The sequence below is a fragment of the Triticum aestivum genome, chromosome 2B (assembly GCF_018294505.1).
Source record: "Triticum aestivum cultivar Chinese Spring chromosome 2B, IWGSC CS RefSeq v2.1, whole genome shotgun sequence".
Taxonomy (NCBI): Eukaryota; Viridiplantae; Streptophyta; class Magnoliopsida; order Poales; family Poaceae; genus Triticum; species Triticum aestivum.
The window spans coordinates 241,316,154-241,337,551 of record NC_057798.1 but is presented as its reverse complement, the minus strand read 5'-3'; positions in this window follow the sequence as shown (position 1 = coordinate 241,337,551).

Below are 21,398 nucleotides of genomic sequence, written 5' to 3'. Positions count from 1 at the left end.
AAGTCATCTGGGTCCCGACGCCAATGGTAAACAGTTCGATCAAAAGGTATACCGCTCCATGATTGGTTCTTTACTTTATTTATGTGCATCTAGGCCAGATATAATGCTTAGTGTTTGCATGTGTGCCCGATTCCAAGCGGTACCAAAGGAATCACATCACTTAGCCGTGAAGCAAATTCTTCGATATTTGGCTTACACCCCAACACTAGGATTATGGTATCCAAAGGGCTCAGAGTTTGATCTAGTTGGATTCTCAGATGTTGATTATGCTGGTGACAAGGTTTATCGCAAGTCCACATCAGGCACATGTCACTTTCTAGGACGATCTCTTGTCTGTTGGTCTTCAAAGAAGCAGAGCTGTGTATCTCTCTCCACTGTTGAATCCGAATACATTGCTGCTGGATCTTGCTGTGCTCAGCTTCTCTGGATAAAGCAAACTCTCAAGGACTATGGTATCCACCTGAATAATGTGCCACTCTACTGCGACAATGAGAGCGCCATCAAGATTGCCAACAACCCAGTTCAGCACTCGAAGACAAAGCACATTGAAATTCGTCATCACTTTCTCAGAGATCATGTCATGAAGGAATATATTGATATCATTCACGTCAACACTGAAGAGCAATTGGCTGGTATCTTCACAAAGCCCTTGGATGAGAAAAGGTTTTGCAGGTTGCGGTGTGAGCTAAATATCTTGGAATCCTCAAATGTCCTGTGATTGGACACACATCCTAACACTTATGCATTTTGATGACTTAGATGTGCAACACACGGAGTAATGTATATCTTCAATCAATGAAGACATACACTCTAAGTGTGAATACATTAATACGGAATTTGACTTTGGAGCGCCATGATAATTGTGCGCCGTGTCTGGGTCTAATACTTCCTATACGGTGGGTAACGCAACCACCAAACTTTTGTTTGAAGTGTTTCCCTTGGCGTTATGATTGCAAAGTCTTCGTATTTGGTTTGTCTTCATCCTTGACTTCTGTTCAGGTTATCTTCATCTTGTTGATTTGGTCTTATACTGGTTATATACATATTTGTGTTCTGTCCTCTACAGGATTCACTTATAGCTATGACTTCTTGATGAATCTTTTGATCTAAGTGAATGTGATCGGACCCTAACCTATCTATGCTTCTACCTCAACTCTATCTGTCCAAATCATATGCATTCTATTGAAAACTGTTGATTGTCTTCACTGAGACCTTGTCAGCTGAATTCAATCTGACAAACATTTATATCTGTTTTTAATGCTATATCCTAATTGCCTGAAAGACGGAGAATTCGGAATGACCACCCCGACAATCCAGGCGTGCGTGGGAACATGGAACACTTCCAATGTGTTGCATGCTTGCCACGTGCCTTTCAGATGTGAACCGCCAGGGGCACCTGCGTAATTGCGCTGTGTCGTCCCTTTCCTTATAAATACACATCACATCAGGGTCAAAATCCTTCTTCCACCTTGCCACCTCTCACAAACCCTAGCGCCACCACTAGCTCTCGACGACGCCGACGACGAAGCACTTAGCTACCGCGACCTCACCGACACCGTCCTCACGCCGGCCGCGGACCTCGCCTTCTTCGCCGATGCCGTAGGTGTCTTCCGTCGCCAAGTTAGGGCACGAGATATCGAGCTGCTCGGCCTTCAAATTCGCTCTGTCTAGCAGTTCTTCGTGTGGTAATTAAAACTTACTTTTTACCGTCTTTTTGATCTGATAGATTCATCCTTCTTTACCAAAAGTGGTTTCTATACTTCCAAAGTTGTATTTATCCCATTCTGCATCTCATATTATGCCTAGTCTGTTCACTTATGCTTCTGTAGCGACCAAAACTCAAACAGTCCGATCTCTGTGCATCAGTGTCATCCCAGGTGTCGAATGTGCTGGTTGAACTCCTGGATGAAAGCTGCAATAGATCTATCCTTCCTGGTGCTGATCATATCCATTGCTCGTCTCGGCACCCACAAATCTGGTAGGTAGTATCCTTGAGATCCTTGTGATAAGCTTCTCCAATGCGTCCCATGGTGATGTGGGCTGCCATGCTCTTTCCTAGACTCCAGGTTGGTGCATCAAAGAAAAACTCTATGGGCTCAGTGACTGGCATGAACGTCCTTCCTGGAACTTGAACTTGAATCATCCAACACTCCTCTTCTGGTAAAGTGGCAATGTAGGTCCCAGTGAAGCTTGGTAGTCTGATGTTTAGGTATCTAGTGACTTCCTTCAAGTGGCGTCCAAAAGGTGTATCTTCATCCGGTCGCATGAACTTGTTCCTTGCATCCGCCATCTATAGAGTAGAAAAGGAGAGGAGTTAGAAATGAGAAGAGAGTAGTGATCTAGGGCTTTAGCTTAGTGGTCGTGTCCTACAGTCAGCATGTGCTCTGATACCATCTTGTAGCAACCAGACCTCAAAAAGTCTGATCTCTGTGCATCAGTGTCATCCCTGGATCCATAATGCTGACATGCACAGTACTTGAAGGATTTATAACAGAGTAGCAATCACACACTTATTACATCGAATGTCTCAAAAGAGAACTTATTACAATAAATATGGCTTAAGGCCATCTAAAATCGATAACAGCGGAAGGCTGGGAAGATAAAGCGAGTCCAGCAACTCCAACGGCATCACTGAGTGAAAGATCACGACCTAAGGCACCTTACTCGTTGTCTGAAAAGTCTGCAACATGAATGTTCCAACATTAACTCTGTTAATCCATTACTCGTTGTCTGAAATGGACGACCTAAGGCACCTTACTCGTTGTTTGAAAAGTCTGCAACATTAACTCTTTACTCTGGGTAGACAGTACCAACCTACATCCCCTACATCTGCTAGCCTACCACTGAAAGAGGTCACGCAACATACTCAACTATGCTAGAGCCCATAATAGCTTGCGGCTGCACACGGAAGTTTCTACCATGAATAATGTTATGATCCCTTGGAGCCTGGGTGGCGGTCCGTAGGAGAATCACACGGTACCCCGGGATTTCGAAAAATAGAGGCAACACCGGGTTCCCCAGGTGCCTCAATTCACCCAGATGTGAATTAAAGTAGCCACCTTAAGTTAACCATTAATTAACAAACTCACATCTATCATGGATACACTCACCCAATCCACGTCTACAAGCATAGCATGGCAATATAAGCAAACGTAGAAGTAACTCCCAAAGTTTGATAATAAACAGGACAATACGTACTACCTCATCTACTTCCCAAAACCCACATATTAATCAGATCCTAATCATGTATTTGCTTGAGGATATCTAATGCAACAAAACTAGGTAGTAAAGAGGTATGATCAAAGTGTTACTTGCCTTGCTGATGATCCGTGAAACCTAGAGACTCATAGTAGCACGCTTCACACTCCGGGTACTCTATCGCGAACAAACAAGCATACAATAAGCACTCAACTAGAAGCACGGGTAAAGATCAAATAAGAGATCTAACCAGAAAGTTCAACTTAAGAACTCCGGTTTGCAAAAAGAATCAAATGAAACAAAGCAACGAAACTCAAACAGCGAAAGAAACAAGCTTCATTTACTAATCTGGACTTAGGTCAAATTTTATAGTAGCAAAAACTTGTTTAAGTTGCTTAAACAGAAAGAGGTCTTCGAGGCGAAACTCTAGGCGCTTGAATCGCCTGATTCTGATAAACGAGCGAAAAGATAAACTAAAACGAAAATCAGGGCAGAAATCGCGATCGAAAATAATCGCTGAAAAACCCTGGAAAAAGAAAAACTGACGAATAGGCTAACGAACGAACGTTCGCTGTCTGCGGCTAAACAATGAACAGCGTTCGTTAAAACGAATGAACGAGTGGACGCTCACAAAATAAATAAACCAGAAAAACCGACCGATCTAAACAAAAAAACAAAACTAGGTTTTTTTAAAAACGAATCGGTTTTTCTCAAAAAAATGACGAACAACGGGACGGCGGCGGCGGCTACCTCCGGTGGTGGTCCGGTGGGCGGCGGGGCTCCGGTGAGGCGGCGGTGGGGTGGGGCGGCGGCGGCGCGGCTCGGCGACGGGAGGCGGCGGCGGCTCGGCGACGGGAGGCGGCGTCGGTGGTGGTGGTGGGTGGTGGTGGTGGCGGGGCGGGGTATATAAGGAGGGGGGTCGGCGGCTTGGGGAAGGGGGTGAGGAGCAGGAGTCCTCCCCGGACTCGACGGTGGCGGCGTGCACCGGCCGAACTCCGGCTCAGAGCCGGTCGGGCGAAGGTGGGGCGAGGCCGGCCCGGCTCGGCTGGGCCGCTGGCCCAGTCGGGCGCGCACACACATTTCTTTTTCTTTTTCTTTTTGAAATAACGTTCCACCAAAAATAAATCCTAGAAAAATAAATAAAATCTAAAAATGCCAAAACAAATTTTAACCGTCTAAATAACATATTTAGAACAAGATAAACATTTTCTTGGCCCTGAAATGCAATTTTGAAAACGTGCAATTTTTCTAATTCAAATAAAATTGCAATAAACTCCAAATAAAATATTAAATTGATTTTACTATTTTCCCTCTAATATTCATTTATTTTGGAGAAGTCATTTTATCTCCTCTCATATTTTTTATATTAGAAATATTTGGAAGGAAAAATAATCAAAACAAATTGATCCTATTTTCAGAATTTGAGAAAAACTCAAATATGAAAATATCGAAACCCCCAACTCTCTCCGTGGGTCCTTGAGTTGCGTAGAATTTCTAGGATCAAGCCAAAATGCAATAAAATATGATATGCAATGATGATCTAATATATAACATTCCAAATTGAAAATTTGGGATGTTACAAACCTACCCCCCTTAAGATGAATCTCGCCGTCGAGATTCGGGTTGGCCAGAAAATAGGTGAGGGTGGTTCTTCCGTAGGTCTTCCTCTTGCTCCGAGGTGGCTTCATCCTCGATATGGTGGCTCCACTAAACTTTGCAGAACTTGATAACCTTGCTACGTGTGACTCGGCTAGCAAACTCGAGAATCTTGACTGGTTTCTCCTCATAGGTCAAGTCGCTATCCAACTGAATCGCTTCTAGTGGAACTGTATCTCTCAGAGGGATATCAGCCATCTCCGCGTGGAACTTCTTCAGCTGGGAAACGTGGAACACATCGTGTACTCCTGACAATCCTTCGGGCAACTCCAATTTGTAAGCAACTTCTCCCATACGCTCCAAAACTTTGTATGGTCCCACAAATCGTGCTGCTAACTTTCCCTTAACTCCAAAATGCAGGACTCCTCGAAGTGGGGACACTCGAAGATGAACTCTGCCTCCGACTTCGTAAACTGTTTCCTTGCGTTTAGAATCAGCATAACTTTTCTGCCTGGATTGGGCTACCTTGAGTCTATCGCGAATCAGCTTAACCTTCTCTTCAGACTCTTTGATCAAATCTTGTCCAAACAACTGACGGTCTCCAACTTCATCCCACAACAACGGTGTCCTGCACCTCCTTCCGTACAAAGCTTCGAAAGGGGCCATCTTCAAACTGGATTCATAACTGTTGTTGTAAGAGAACTCTGCATAAGGAAAATTGTCGTCCCAACTAGATCCATAATCTAGCGCACAAGCTCTCAACATGTCCTCTAGAATCTGATTGACTCTCTTGGTCTGTCCATCTGTCTGCGGATGAAAGGCTGTACTGAACTCTAGCCTGGTACACAAAGTTTCATGCAGCTGATTCCAGAACTTTGAGGTAAAGTGGGTTCTTCTATCTGATACAATGGTCCTCGGAACTCCATGCAGACATATGATCCTGGTCATGTATATATTCGCCAACTTAGCACTGGTATAAGTGGTCTTTACTGGGATGAAATGGGCTACCTTCATCAAACGATCGACTACAACCCATATTGAGTCATAGCCTGAATGAGTCTTGGGCAATCCGTGATAAAATCCATGCCTAGCTTATCCCACTTCCATTCGGGTATCGACAATGGCTGTAGCAATCCTGCTGGCTTCTGATGCTCTGCCTTCACTCTCTGACATACATCACATACTGCTACATACTCCGCAATATCCTTCTTCATTCCGTTCCACCAAAAAGTGTCCTTCAAATCCAGATACATCTTGGTATTTCCTGGGTGAATCAAATAAGGTGAATCATGGGCCTCCTACAGAATCAACTTCCTGATCTCTGGGTCATTAGGCACATAAACGCGGTCCTCAAACCATAAGGTATCGTGCTCATCCTCACTAAAACCTTTAGCTTTCCTTTGCTCATCTTTTCCTTTATCTCCGCAATCTCCTTGTCTGTCTTTTGAGCGTCTCTGATCTTATCCATCAAAGTAGACTGAATCTTCAACGTTGCAACATAGCCTCTCGGAACTATCTCCAAACATAGCTCGCGAAGATCCTCGGCTAACTCCTTCGGTAACTCTCCAGTCAGAGTGTGTTGACATGGCTCTTGCGGCTCAATGCATCGGCTACTACGTTAGCCTTTCTAGGGTGATAATGCAATCTCATATCATAATCCTTGATGAGCTCCAACCATCGCCTTTGCCTGAGATTCAACTCCTTTTGTGTGAAGATGTACTTCAAACTCTTGTGATCCGTGTACACCTCACAATGGTTTCCGATGAGAAAATGTCTCCACGTCTTCAATGCATGCACTACGGCTGCTAACTCCAAATCATGGGTGGCATAAATCAACTCATGGGCTTAAGCTTTCCTGAGGCATACGAAACAACTCTTCCCTCCTGCATAAGCATTGCTCCAAGTCCTCGACGAGAAGCGTCGCAATATACTTCATAATCCTTGCGCTGATCTGGCAGAATCAACACCGGTGATGTATCCAAACGTTTCTTCAACTCCTGAAAACTGGCCTCACATTCCTCAGTCCATTTGAACTTGGTGTCCTTCTTCAACAACTCCGTCATGGGCTTTGCAATCTTTGAGAAATTCTCAATGAACCTCCGGTAGTATCCTGCGAGTCCAAGAAAACTCCGGATCTCTCCAACTGACGTGGGTGCTTCCCAATTTGTCACAGTGACAACTTTGGTGGGGTCTACTGCTATTCCTTCTTCCGGATATAACATGTCCGAGGAATCCAACTTCCTTCAACCAAAACTCACACTTGCTGAATTTGGCATATAACTGATGTTCTCTGAGCTTCCCAAGTACCAAACGCAAATGCTCCTTATGCTCCTCTTCATTCTTCGAGTAGACCAGAATATCATCAATGAACACCACACGAACTTATCCAGAAACTCCATAAACACCTTGTTCATCATATTCATGAAATAGGCAGGTGTGTTAGTCAGACCAAATGACATAACGGTATACTCATATAGCCCGTACCTTGTGGTAAAAGCTGTCTTGGGTATATCCTGCTCTTGAATCTTCAACTGGTGGTATCCTGATCGCAGAACGATCTTGGAAAATACCTTAGCTCCTTGCAATTGGTCAAACAAGTCATTGATCATTGGCAGCAGGTACTTGTTCTTGATTGTCACTTCATTCAATCTTTGATAATCAATGACCATCCTCAATGATCCATCCTTCTTCTCCACTAGAAGCACTGGCGATCCCCAAGGTGAAGAACTTGGGCGAATATAGCCTTTACCCAGTAGCTCCTTTATCCGCTTCTTAATTTCCTCCAAATCCTTTGCGGGCATCCGATATGGTCTCTTAGATATCGGCCCTGTGCCTGGCAAAAGCTCAATCAAATGTCTCTATCTGGTGGCATGCCTGGCAACTCCTCTAGAAAAAACGTCAGGGAAATCCTTCACCATTGGTACTTCCTCCTGTACAACTCCTGATAAGGAATTTACTTGAGTCCTCTTCGGCACATGTCGGGATACATACTTGATCCTTCTTCCTTCTGGGGTGGTGAGCAAAATCGACTTACTAGCACAATCGATGTTTCCTCCATACATCGATAGCCAATCCATACCCAGAATCACATCCAAACCTTGTGACTCCAAAATTATCAGATCCGAGGGGAAAACATGCCTACCTGTGGTCAATGGCATCTGAAAACATCCTTTGCTTGCCATATACTCCGCTACTGGTGAGCTTACTAACATAGGTGTTCTAAGAACTTTGGTGGGCAGTTTATACTTATACACAAATCCCCTTGACATGTATGAATGCGATGCACCAGTATCAAAAAGAACGATTGTAGTAAATGACTTAACCAAAAACTTACCTATTACTGCATCTGGCTGGGCTTCAACCTCCTCCACATTAACGTGGTTGACCTGTCCCCTGTTGAAAGGGTTCGGTTTCTTCCCAGAGCTTCCATTGCCATTCCCATTCATAGCTTCAGGACATTCATTGGCATAATGTCCAGTCTTCTGGCACTTGTAGCAAGTAAAATGCTGAGGTCCTCCCGAGTTCGGGGTAAAACGAGGGCTTCTGCTGAGCTCCAGAATTGTACTTCCCTTGTCCATACTTCCTCTTGCGGCTGTCAATCTGCTCCTGCTTCCCTTCAATCATGAGAGCTCGGTCTACCAACTCCTGGTAGTTGTTGAAGGTTGCTACTATCAACTGCATGCTCAGCTCATCATTCAGTCCTTCCAGAAACTCCTCCTGCTTAGTTGCATCCGTTAGCAACGTCATCTAGGGCATAACGTGCTAGCTTACTAAAGTCATCCACATACTGGCCAACGGTACGTCACCTTGGTGTAAGTTGCAAAACTCATGCTTCTTCATGGCCATAGCTCCTGCTGAAACATGGGCAGTACGGAAAGCCTGCTGAAACTGATCCCATGTGATAGTGTCGATAGGATAAGTGGCTGTGAAATTCTCCCACCATGATGCTGCGGGTCCATCAAGCTGATGTGCGGCAAACGCACCTTCTCCGCATCTGTGCATCCTGCAGTGGTCAACTCCCTTCCCATCTTGCGGAGCCAATCATCTGCAACTATCGGCTCGGTGCTACTAGAGAACACCAGTGGATTCAGCCTCAAGAAACGGGCTAAGTGATCAACAGGTGGTGGTGGTGGTGTGGTTGTTTGTTGTTGTTCCCCTGATTCTGATTCTCGACTAGTATCTGCATAATGCATTCTGCTGCTGGATCAACTGAGTGAGCTCCGGTGGGCAAGCAAATCCATTGTCGCGTCTCGGAGGCATCTGAGGGGTTTAGAAAAGATAAGAATATAGAATAGAATGAGGTCTAGAGAGAAAACACTACCCATATGCACATGAGACAAACACAACAATATCACTTCAATCAATTCAAACAAGGGCATACAACGGTCTAACTATCGTTACTAAAGTGCTCGGACTATACTATATACATGGGGGAATACTACTATTGTTATGGTGGTCGACTAGAAAAATTGATCGTCGAAGACTCCATGATATCTGCTCTAGCTTCATCAACAAAGTCATCATCACTATCGTCTGGGTCCGAGTCGGTGTCGCCGATGATGATGTAGTTCTCCGGGCAAGTGCAATTTTTGTCTTCTCCTCCAGTCGCGGGAATCCCATGAACACTTTTAGCTTCTTCTTCAGATCATCATTTCTTCTCCACGAGTATCGTCATTTCTTCCTCATAACCATCGCATGTAGACTTAAGTTCTTCCTCCATCTCTGTGATCTTGGTCATAGCCTTCTTCAGATCTATCATGCCTGCGGACATCTGGTTCTCCTGGCGACGAATGTGCTGGTTTAACTCCTGGATGAAAGCTGCAATGTTCTATCCTTCCTAGTGCTGATCATCTCCCATTGCTCGTCTTGGCGCCCACAAATCTGGTAGATAGTATCCTTGAGATCCTTGTGGTAAACTTCTCCAATGCGTCCCATGGTGATGTGGGCTGCCATGCTCTTTCCTAGACTCCAGGTTGGTGCATCAAAGAAAAACTCTACGGGCTCACTGACTGGCATGAATGTCCTTCTTGGAACTTGAACTTGAATCATCCAATGCTCCTCTTCTGGTAAAGTGGCGATGTAGGTCCCGGTGAAGCTTGGTAGTCTAATGTTCAGGTATCTAGTGACTTCATTCAAGTGGCGTCCAAAAGGTGTATCTTCATCCGGTTGCGTGGACTTGTTCCTTGCATCCGCCATCTATAGAGTAGAAAAGGAGAGGAGTTAGAAATGAGAAGAGAGTAGTGATCTAGGGCTTTAGCTTAGTGGTCGTGTCCTACAGTCAGCGTGTGCTCTGATACCATCTTGTAGCAACCAGACCTCAAAAAGTCTGATCTCTGTGCATCAGTGTCATCCCTGGATCGGTAATGCTGACACGCATAGTACTTGAAGGATTTATAACAGAGTAGCAATCACACACTTATTACATCGAATGTCTCAAACAGAACTTATTACAATAAATATGGCTTAAGGCCATCTAAAATCGATAACAGTGGAAGGCTTGGAAGATAAAGCGAGTCCAGCAACTCCAACGGCATCACTGAGTGAAAGATCACGACCTAAGGCACCTTACTCGTCGTCTGAAAAGTCTGCAACATGAACATTGCAGCCAACACATGGAATATGCTAGCAATGTAACACATGGTTAGTAATGAACAGAATAAGGCTATCACTACATGCATATATGGCTGGTGGAAAGCTCTATGGTTACAGTTTTGCATAAAGCCAATTTTTCCCTACAACAAAGGAATAAATTTATTTAACTATCATCGTGGTTGTTAAACATTGAGAAGGTAATCCCCCTCTCAATCCCAATTAAGCATCATCATTAACAAATTATATTAAGGGTGATGAGATCCACATGATAATCCAAGAACTAGATACTCAAAATGTCCATAACCAGGGACACGGCTAACCATGATTAGTTTGTACACTCTGCAGAGGTTTGCACACTTTTCCCCGCAAGACTTGATCTCCTCCGTTGGAATTCTCGCACTACATGATGTTTGAGAAACGGATGACCGAGACACAGTCTTTCAGAAGCATTAACTCTTTACTCTGGGTAGACAGTACCAACCTACATCCCCTACATCTGCTAGCCTACCACTGAAAGAGGTCACACAACATACTCAACTATGCTAGAGCCCATAATAGCTTGCGGCTGCACATGGAAGTTTCTAGCATGAATAATCTTATGATCCCTTTGAGCCTGTATCACGCCCAATATGCGACCCTATCCAAAAGGAACTCGAAGGTCCCACTAAGGATAGACCCGCATATTGAAACGCTTTTGCAAGGTGGATATCATTACATCAACATTACATAATCGATGGGGATACATACAAAAGGCATACAATGCCACACGAATACAACATCATCTTACAAGAGATCAACATCCGACTACGGATGGAACACAAATAGAAACTCAAACGACATCCACCCTGCTAGTCCAGGCTGCCGACCTGGAACCTATCCCCTGATCGAAGATGAAGCAGAAGAAGAAGAACTCCAAAACAAGCAACATCGCTCTCGCGTCAAGATCATCGCATAACCTGTACCTGCAACTGTTGTTGTAGTAATCTGTGAGCCACGAGGACTCAGCAATCCCATTACCATGGGTATCAAGACTAGCAAAGCTTAATGGGAAAAGGAAGGGGTAAAGTGGTGAGGTTGCAGCAGCGGCTAAGCAAGTATGGTGGCTAACATACGCAAATAAGAGCGAGAAGAGAGCAAACGGAACGGTCGTCAACTAGTAATGATCAAGAGGTGATCCTGAACTCCTACTTACGTCAAACATAACCCAAAGACCGTGTTCACTTCCCGGACTCCACGAAGAAGAGACCATCACGGCTACGCACGCGGTTGATGCATTTTAATTCGGATCTGGTGTCAAGTTATCTACAACCGGACATTAACAAATTCCCATCTGCCACATAACCGCCGGCACGGCTCTCGAAAGTTTATACCCTGCAGGGGTGTCCCAACTTAGCCCATGATAAGCTCTCGCGATCAACGAAGGATATTCCTTCTCCCAGGAAGACCCGATCAGTCTCGGAATCCCGGTTTACAAGACATTTCGACAATGGTAAAACAAGACCAGCAAAGCCGCCCGCTGTGCCGACAAATCCCGATAGGAGCTGCACATATCTCGTTCTCAGGGCACACCGGATGAGCAAGACGTCGGATTGGCATAGACCCTGGTTGCCCAGGGGGCGCCGGACATCGCTCGGTTTGGACCAACACTTAGACAAGCATTGGCCCGGGGGGGGCTAAAATAAAGATGACCCTCGGGTTAATTACTCCCAAGGGAAAGTAGGTGATGGTGAGGAAAATGGTAAAACCAAGGTTGGGCCTTGCTGGAGGAGTTTTATTCAAAGCGAACTGTCAAGGGGGTCCCATAAATCACCCGACCGCGTAAGGAACGCAAAATCCGGGAACATAACACCGGTATGACGGAAACTAGGGCGGCAAGAGTGGAACAAAACACCAGGCATAAGGCCGAGCCTTCCACCCTTTACCAAATATATAGATGCATTAATAATATAAGAGATATTGTGATATCCCAACATAATCTTGTCCATCATGGAGCAATCTTCAACTTCACCTGCAACTAACAACGCTATAAGAGGGTTGAGCAAAGCGGCAACATAGACAAACAACGGTTTGCTAGGAAGGGTGTCAAAGGTTAGAGGTTCATGGCAATTTGGGGAGGCTTGAAGAACAAGTGATAGGAAGCGCAACATAGCGATAGAACGAATCAACTAGCATAGCAATGATAGTAGTAAGATCCAGGGTAGCGGTCATCTTGCCTGAAATCCCGCTAGGAAGAAGAATGAGTCCATGAAGAAGATGAAGCCATGAAGACAAACCAAGCGTAGACGAACGAATCCTCACAATCGCAACGAAAACGGGAACTATCGAGAAGAAGCACACGACATGGTAAACACACCACATATAGACAAGACATGATGCACAACAAGCATGATGCATGCCAAAGCTACATGAAGCTACTCATGGCAAGAGACGATGCAAACAAGAGCAACACATCGAAGCAAGTTTAAATGAGGCTGGGAACAACATATAACAATTCCGGTAAGCCCTCATATGCAAATTACGAAATTGGTCCAGATCTGAATAAACCTTATGTTCAAGTTGTTAAACAGCAAGTTAAGATGCACCAAGATGATCTACACGAGATTCTAGTCAAGTTACATATAAAGTTCGTTAGATTTAGAGCTACGGCCTAGAAGATATGAGCAAAACAAGTTAAACATGGCATTGAGGCAAAACGCATACAAACATCAAGCAAACACCTCAAAACATGGATGCAACAAGGTAATATGAAACTAAATGCAAAATCAAGCAAGTTTCATATAGAGCACACTCAAAACGGAGCAACGGTTCAACACATACACTCTATACAAGTTTAAAGGACAAGCTGTCCAAAACAGCAACTAGGCATCTAGCAAGCATCAAAACAACATGCTACAGTACCACAACGTGAAAACAAAAGGCATGGAATGAAGTACAGGTAAAGCATGACAAAACATGAACACTGAGCTATCTCCAGAAACTACTAGAACATGCTCAAACACACATGGAAAGATTGCAAATAATAACATTTTCAGGCTTAGCAGAAATAACATCAGGTTGCAATGTTTAGAGCTATCAAACAACATATTGCAGGAACTTAACATGGCAAACAAAGGCATGGCATGAATCTACTAATTTTATAGAACAAAAATCCCTTACTGACCATGAGCCAAAAGGGCACAGAAAATATGATGGCACCCATGTAAACATGGCAAATGATATGACAGATTCATACATGGCAGGAACAACAATAAGTAGGCATGTTGGTGAGCTTGAACCACTCACCACAGAGCAATACATGGCATGGCAGGACAACCAGTAGTAAGAAGACATGTTTATGAAGCTAAGCATGGCAAGAGCAAGTTCATAGGGTGCATGGATCACTAGAAAAACACATGGCAAAACTGAACTTAAAGTTAACAGGCTGACAGCAACATTATTTAGCAAGTTGAGAGCAAGATTACAATAGGTTACAGCAGGCTATAAATGCAACCAGGGGCATGAATGGATAGAGCATGACATGCATAACAAAACAACCTTAGTGAACATCTCCAGATTATGCATAGAATGACTTGTAGCAGCAGGTTTAGATAGCATCATAATATACAGAATCAGTCTAGCAAAACAGCAACAGCAAGTACCCTATTTAACAAGCTTGATGCACTCACTACAAGACTCACAAAAATACATGGATGGCACCACTGTGAAGATGGCATGACATAGTTCAAAACACATGTAGACATCAACCTCATAGGATGCAAACATCAAACATGGCAAAAATGACAAATGAGCATGTTCTGTTAACAGACAACAGATAGCATTATATAGCACTCTTGCAACGATGCTTCAGGCATCAAGATGAACTCAAATGAACATGATGCAATGGAATGAAATGAAGTACTCGTCGAGTTGAACAATTTGACATATTACACGCACAAAATGGAGCTGTATGCAGAGAGTTATGATGCGATGAACAGGTGCACAAAATGCTGAAATTAAAGGGACTTGGCAGTTTTTATGAAAAAAATAGAATGGGCGCAGGATAGTTAAAAGCCGCACGGTGCGGGATTTAGGAGGGGGTGGCTCACCATGTGCTGCAGGCCCGGGTCAGCTGAGGACGAGGCGGGCCGGATGAGGAGGTGGCCTGGCAGGCCGGGGACGCGGGCCGGGAACTGGGCCGACCGGAGGCCGCGGGGCCCACGGGCGATGGATGCCCGGTCGTCCCTCTCCTCGATCCCGACTGGATCGAGGGAGGCAGGAGCATGGCGGTGGCGCTCCATGCCGATACCGGCGAGGGGCGGCGGCGGCCGTCCATATCCGGTCGGCTGACGCCGGATCCGGGCGCGGCGGCGATGAGGAGGCTCGGCGGGGCGCGGCGAGCGCGGCAAGGCCTTCCGCGGCCACGGGGCGCGCGGCAGCGATGAAGCACGGGGAGGCGGAAAGGCACGCTCGCCGGGGACGGCGCAGTCGCCGGTGAAGGGCGGCGCGGCGGCGGACGGTCGGACGGCGACGGAGCACAAAGCGGGCGGCGGCGCGGGAAGATGGGCCGGGAGGGCCCGATCCGGGCTCTTCGGGCCGCGGCGGCGGGGACGCCACGTGGCAGCACGCCATAGGCTGTGGGCGGCGGTGGAGGATGCGTCCGGCCGGGGTTGGACATGTCCGGCGCGGCGCGGAGGGGAAAAACTAGGGTTAGGGGTGTTTGGACTGCGAAAATTTCGGGGGAGAGGGCAATATATAGGTAGAGGGAGCTAGGAGACTCCAAATGGGGAGCGGTTTTCGCCCACACGATCGTGATCGAACGACCGAGAGCATGGAGGGGGTTAGGTTGGGTTTTGGGCCACTTTGGAGGGGTGTTGGGCTGCAACACAAAGAGGGCTTTTACGGTTACCCGGTTAACCGTTGGAGTATCAAACGGACTCCAAATGGCACGAAACTTGACAGGCGGTCTACCGGTGGTATACCAAGGCCGCTTGGCAAACCTCAGTCCATTCCGAGAAAGTTTAACACCCGCTCACAATAGGAGACAAAAAGGGGGACGCCGGATGACATAGGAGTGCCGGATCGCAAAACGGACAACGGGGAAAATGCTCGGATGCATGAGACGAACACGTATGCCAATGCGATGCACATGATGACATGATATGAAATGCAGATGATGACATGGCAAAGTGCAACACGCAAGCAAATGACATGGCAACAATGACGAACAACTGGAAGACACCTGGCGCATCAAATCCGGGGCGTTACAACCTGGGTGGCAGTCCGTAGGAGAATCACACGGTACCCCGGGATTTCCAAAAATATAGGCAACACTGGGTTCCCCAGGTGCCTCAATCCACCTAGATGTGAATTAAAGTAGCCAACTTAAGTTAACCATTAATTAACAAACTCACGTCTGTCATGGATACACTCACCCAATCCACGTCTACAAGCATAGCATGGCAATATAAGCAAACGTAGAAGTAACTCCCAAAGCTTGATAATAAACAGGACAATAGGTACTACCTCATCTACTTCCCAAAACCCACATATTAATCAGATCCTAATCATGTATTTGCTTGAGGATTGATCTAATGCAATAAAACTGGGTAGTAAAGAGGTATGATCAAAGTGTTACTTGCCTTGCTGATGATCCGTGAAACCTAGAGACTCGTAGTAGCACGCTTCGCACTCTAGGTACTCTATCGCAAACGAACAAGCATACAATAAGCACTCAACTAGAAGCACGGGTAAAGCTCAAATAAAAGATCTAACCAGAAATTTCAACTTAAGAACTCCGGTTTGCGAAAAGAATCAAATCAAACGAAGCAACGAAACTCAAACAGCAAAAGAAACAAGCTTTGTTTACTAATCTGGACTTAGGTCAAATTTTACAGTAGCAAAAACTTGTTTAAGTTAGTTAAACAGAAAGAGGGCTTCGAGGCGAAACTCTATGCACTTGAATCGCCTAATTCCGATAAACGAGCAAAAAGATAAACTAAAACAAAAATTAGGGCAAAAATCGCGATCAAAAATAATCGCGGAAAAACCCTAGAAAAAGAAAAACTGACGAACAGGCTAGTGAACGAACGTTCGTTGTCTGTGGCTAAACCATGAACAGCGTTCGTTAAAATGAACGAACGAGCGGACGCTCGCTAAATAAATAAACCAGAAAAACCTACCGATCTAAAAAAACAAAACTAGGTTTTCCAAACAAACTGAATCGGTTTTTCTCAAAAAAACGACGAACGGCGTGACGGCGGCGGGGGCTACCTCCGGCGGTGGTCCGACGGGAGGCGGGGCTCCGGTGGGGCGGCGGCGGCGCGGCGACGGGAGGCGGCGGCGCGGCTCGGCGACGGGAGGTGGCGGCGGTGGTGGTGGTGGGTGGTGGTGGTGGCGGGGCGGGGTATATAAGAAGGGGGCGGGGGCTTGGGGAAGGGGGCGAGGAGGAGGAGTCCTCCCCGGACTCGGCAGCGGCGGCGTGTGCCGGCCGGACTCCGGCTCGGAGCCGGTCGGGCGAAGGCGGGGCGAGGCCGGCCCAGCTCGGCTAGGCCGCTGGCCCAGTCGGGCACGCACACACATTTTTTTTAAATAACGTTCTGCCGAAAGTAAATCCTAGAAAAATAAATAAAATCTAAAAATGCAAAACAAATTTTCACCGTCTAAATAAAATATTTAGATCAAGATGAACATTTTCTTGGCCCTAAAATGCAATTTTGAAAATGTGCAATTTTTCTAATTCAAATAAAATTGCAATAAACTCCAAATAAAATATTAAATTGATTTTAATATTTTTTCTCTAATATTTCATTTATTTTGGAGAACTCATTTTATCTCCTCTCAGTTTTTTTATATTAGAAATATTAGGAAGGAAAATTAATCAAAACCAATTGATCCTCTTTTTAGAATTTGAGAAAAACTCAAATACGAAAATATCGAAACCCCCAACTCTCTTCGTGGGTCCTTGAGTTGCGTATAATTTCTAGGATCAAGCCAAAATGCAATAAAATATGATATTCAATGATGATCTAACGCATAACATTCCAAATTGAAAATTTGGGATGTTACAACTTCTCTACAAGTTAGATTCCTCACTTGTACTTATTCTTGGATTCGTACAAATTTGGAACCAACTCTTAACAAATAAGTGAATGTCTTCACGTTATGAGGTCAATGTCTTCAAACTGATTTATCTTCAAAATCTTCTAACAATGCATATGACCTCTTCCCCTTCCCTCGCACCTCTAATGCTGTCACAGGTACATGTCCGTGGGAGAATCCCTTGGTTCTCATAGTCTGCATTCATTTGCAGAATTCTTACAGAGTCACATAAATTCTTCTGAAGCCAGTTCTTGTCTAACCAGCCATCGGAAGCCTTTGTAGTTTTGAAGCCATTAAGTTTAAGATTCATGGCAACTGAGAAGTCAGCAAGAAAGGGGGCAGACAACGTCGTGGAAATACATCCAAAAATTTGCCGCCAGATCTGCACGAACTATACAAGACAGACCCAGAAGAAACATATGGTGAATGCAAGAATCAAATCCAATGGATTCAAAGATATTGGGCAGAGGAATGGTACAAGTACATATTTTTCACTGCTGAGTATGCCGAAAAGAATGCCATCAAGCGACCTTGGGGAGATATCCTATACAAAAATCTTCCACCCAGGTCCCAGTCTGAAGCCATTGATCAAGGCTTCTATCCGTGCATGGTTCGTGGACCACAGCCAAAGAATGCTAACCCATCTTCTCTGTTGTGGTGTCGCGAAGACAATCTGTTCAAGCACAACTTCAAGTTTGCCAACGACTCTGTTGTGAAGAACAAGAAGGCTTTTGGACTTGACTTCAACCCAGGTCCGTCTTCTCCTCGGGAAGATGGCACCCGTGAAGCCAATGAAAACAAAATCGGCCCCTTCTACAACCTCGAAGGCCTCATCACTCACATTGTCGTCCAAGGTGCAAATGTGGATCACTCTGCTGATGGTGCTGACTCTGATGAATCCCCAGATCCTCCTAAGCCGCAGAAGCAAAAGAAAACTAAGGCTTCAAAACCTACTGTTGCATCAAAAGCTTCACATGCAAAGCCATTGGCAACTGCTCCTCCTGCACCAAGTATCAATTCTGAAGATCTCTCTCGCATCTCCAAGAAGAAAGAGAAGCCCCAGAAGAAAAATGTCCAAAGTTCTGGTCAAGCCCTGACACCTGCTGCCATTCCGAGGAACGAAACTGAAGCCATTGATCTATCAACAAATGATGAGTCTGGTGATGATGCTCTTGAGCAGTTGATTAAGAGCAAGGCAAGAGGCGGAGATCTTCAATGATCTACCCCTCTTTGATGTGAACATTCTGGATAACTTCATTGATGAGTGGTTTGACAACCCGAATCTCAGCTTTGATGATCTTCAGCTTCCAATTGGCATCAGCGTCGCCTTCCAAGGCGCCATTGCTCCTGAGCTGGCTCTGGCTCAGAGAATTGTTGAACTAGAAAACAAAATTGACCAAGAATGCGTTTGTCACTCATGAAACCTGTCGGAGGTCATGGAAGAGTCTGACTTTGCTCAGTGCTGAAGCGGATCTTCAAGACGATGGCTTAACACAGAGATTCAAGTTTGATACCACTCCTCCCAGGAATGTTGTCTTGCGTCGGACTCCATCACTCAAAGATTCTGAGTACTCCTCCTCCACGGCAACTGTTAATGCCAGAGTTCTTGATGACACCGATGATGCTACTTCACCACCTCCAACTTCGGCGCGTATCGACACTGCACAAAGTTCGTCTGCACCACCAAACTTCAACGACGACCCTGCTGGCTCACCTACTCCTCATGAGAATGAGTAGAAACTATGTCTTCAAACCTTTTTGGTCCTTACTGACAAACGGGGGAGAAGCATATGTTGATAGTCTTCAAGCGCTTCAAGTGGGTCCATATGGGTGGTTGCTATACTTTTGCCAAGTGTTTACAACTCTTGCTTTTGATACATTTGGTTCTTTGAGTTGTAACACTTAAACTTGATGGTTGTCTGCTACTTTTTCTGTTATTCTGTGATGCGATGATAAATTCCGCATGTGCGATGATAAATCCCGCATGAAGTCATTCTGCAGACGTCCATTTTTCATTATGTATGTCATTATTCTTGTTATATCTGTTCATGCATAATGTATTGTCTTCATAAGGTGAGGAGGATCTCCACAAGTACAACCTGCCATGTGCATTTGCATTCCAACGCAAAACATTTATATGCACATCTTCAGGGGGAGCCTTTTTGCCACCTATGAAGACAATATCTTAATCCTTTACAATTTCACATACTTTTATCCCCATTGAAAACTTCAACCAGTTTGTCATCAATCACCAAAAAGGGGGAGATTGTAAGTGCATCTAGTGACACCCCTAGTTGGTTTTGGAGTACTGACGACAAACCTGGTTGAGGGACTAATGTGTTTGTGATAATTGCAGGATAAGACAGGTAGTAGTTCCTCATTGATTCGGTTTACCTACCGGAGATGACCCCTAAAAATGTGTGAAGACATTGAAGACAATGGTGGTCTGTGAAGCTATTCACGTTGAAGACTATGACATGAGAAGACATAGCATGAAGACTATGGAGCGCGAAGACTTAGTTGTTTCGTTGTTTCCTTTTCTTCTTTCTTGAGTCATAGGAACCACTGCACTATTAAGTGGGGTCCAAGTGAACAAAGTCAGAGTGACTGAAGTGATGCTCAACCAAATCCTATGTCTTTGAATGAAGACAATGAGAGCAGATCTTATCCAAAGTCGGATGAGTCAGCTTTACTTGTAGCCCAAGTCAAGCTGCCGCATGTGTTTGAAATCTAACCGTTGGGACACTTGTGTGTTCCTTAGTGACCCAGGGTCATTTCGGACAAATCAGGCTGGGTTGCCCAGTGGCTATAAATAGCCCACCCCCTACACCATAAATTGGTGGCTGCTCAGAGTTAGTGGACGACTTTTATCGTTTGAGAGCAACCCACCTCCGAAGCATTTGAGAGAGAATCATTGCGAGGACAAAGCCCAAACCACCCAGAGCCCAAAGAGTGTTTGGCATCACTTAAGTCTTTCTGTCCGCGTGATCTGAAAACTTGTTACACTTGAGGATTGTGAATCCTCTAGCCGGTCAGGGCGTCGTGTTCTGAGCATCCAAGAGTCATTGTGGATTGCCGGTGAACGAAGTCTATGAAGGTTTGGAAGTCTACCTTGAAGACTTACCAGAGTGATTGGGCGGGGACTAGGTTTCCTTAGCTCAAGGGGAATAAGGTGAAGATGCGGTCTTCTGAGTTGAATCTCAGCCTCCCTAACTAGACGTACAGTTGTCACAGCAACTGGAACTGGTCGAACAAATCTATGTCCTCCCCAAGCTACTGGTTCTATCTCTCACTTCTCTTTACTTCCAGTTTGTCTTTGTGAAGTCATTGCCTGCTTGCATTATCTGTTTGACTTCACTGTGTGACTACTTGTTCTGATTGGCTTTATACTACTTCCATCCCGATCCTTACTACCTAGCTGCTGATAGCCTTCATGCTTTCACTTCATTGAATACTTGACTATGGCTTGCCTAGTGTAGTCTACCTTCCGCTGCATACGAATAGTACCATTTCTATTGTTTGTCTTCGAAACTCCCATGTTTTGAAGAATTTCATAAAATTCACATATTCACCCCCCCCCCTCTAGTCGATAACCAGCTCTTTTAGTGTCAAGCAAGCAGGCGCGAAGCTAGCAAAGCAGCCCAGCAAGGCTTGCCGGGCACGCTGTGATGTGACACTAAGCGACACATTTAATGTGCTCTGTCTGCCTGTAGAATTAGGTATGATAGCACTGTTTGCTATCTAATCAGTATGCAAAGACTGATTTGCCATTGTGGTGACCCCTTGCTCTATAAAAGGAGGCCCATGCCAACCGTAGAAAGGGCTCGGAGATTCGGCCATTCGGACTCCGATACACTCATACATGCGCATCTGCTCTTGCCCCTAGGCAACCCCTGTCGGGCAAGAGCACTGCGTTTTCCACCACAGTCCACCAT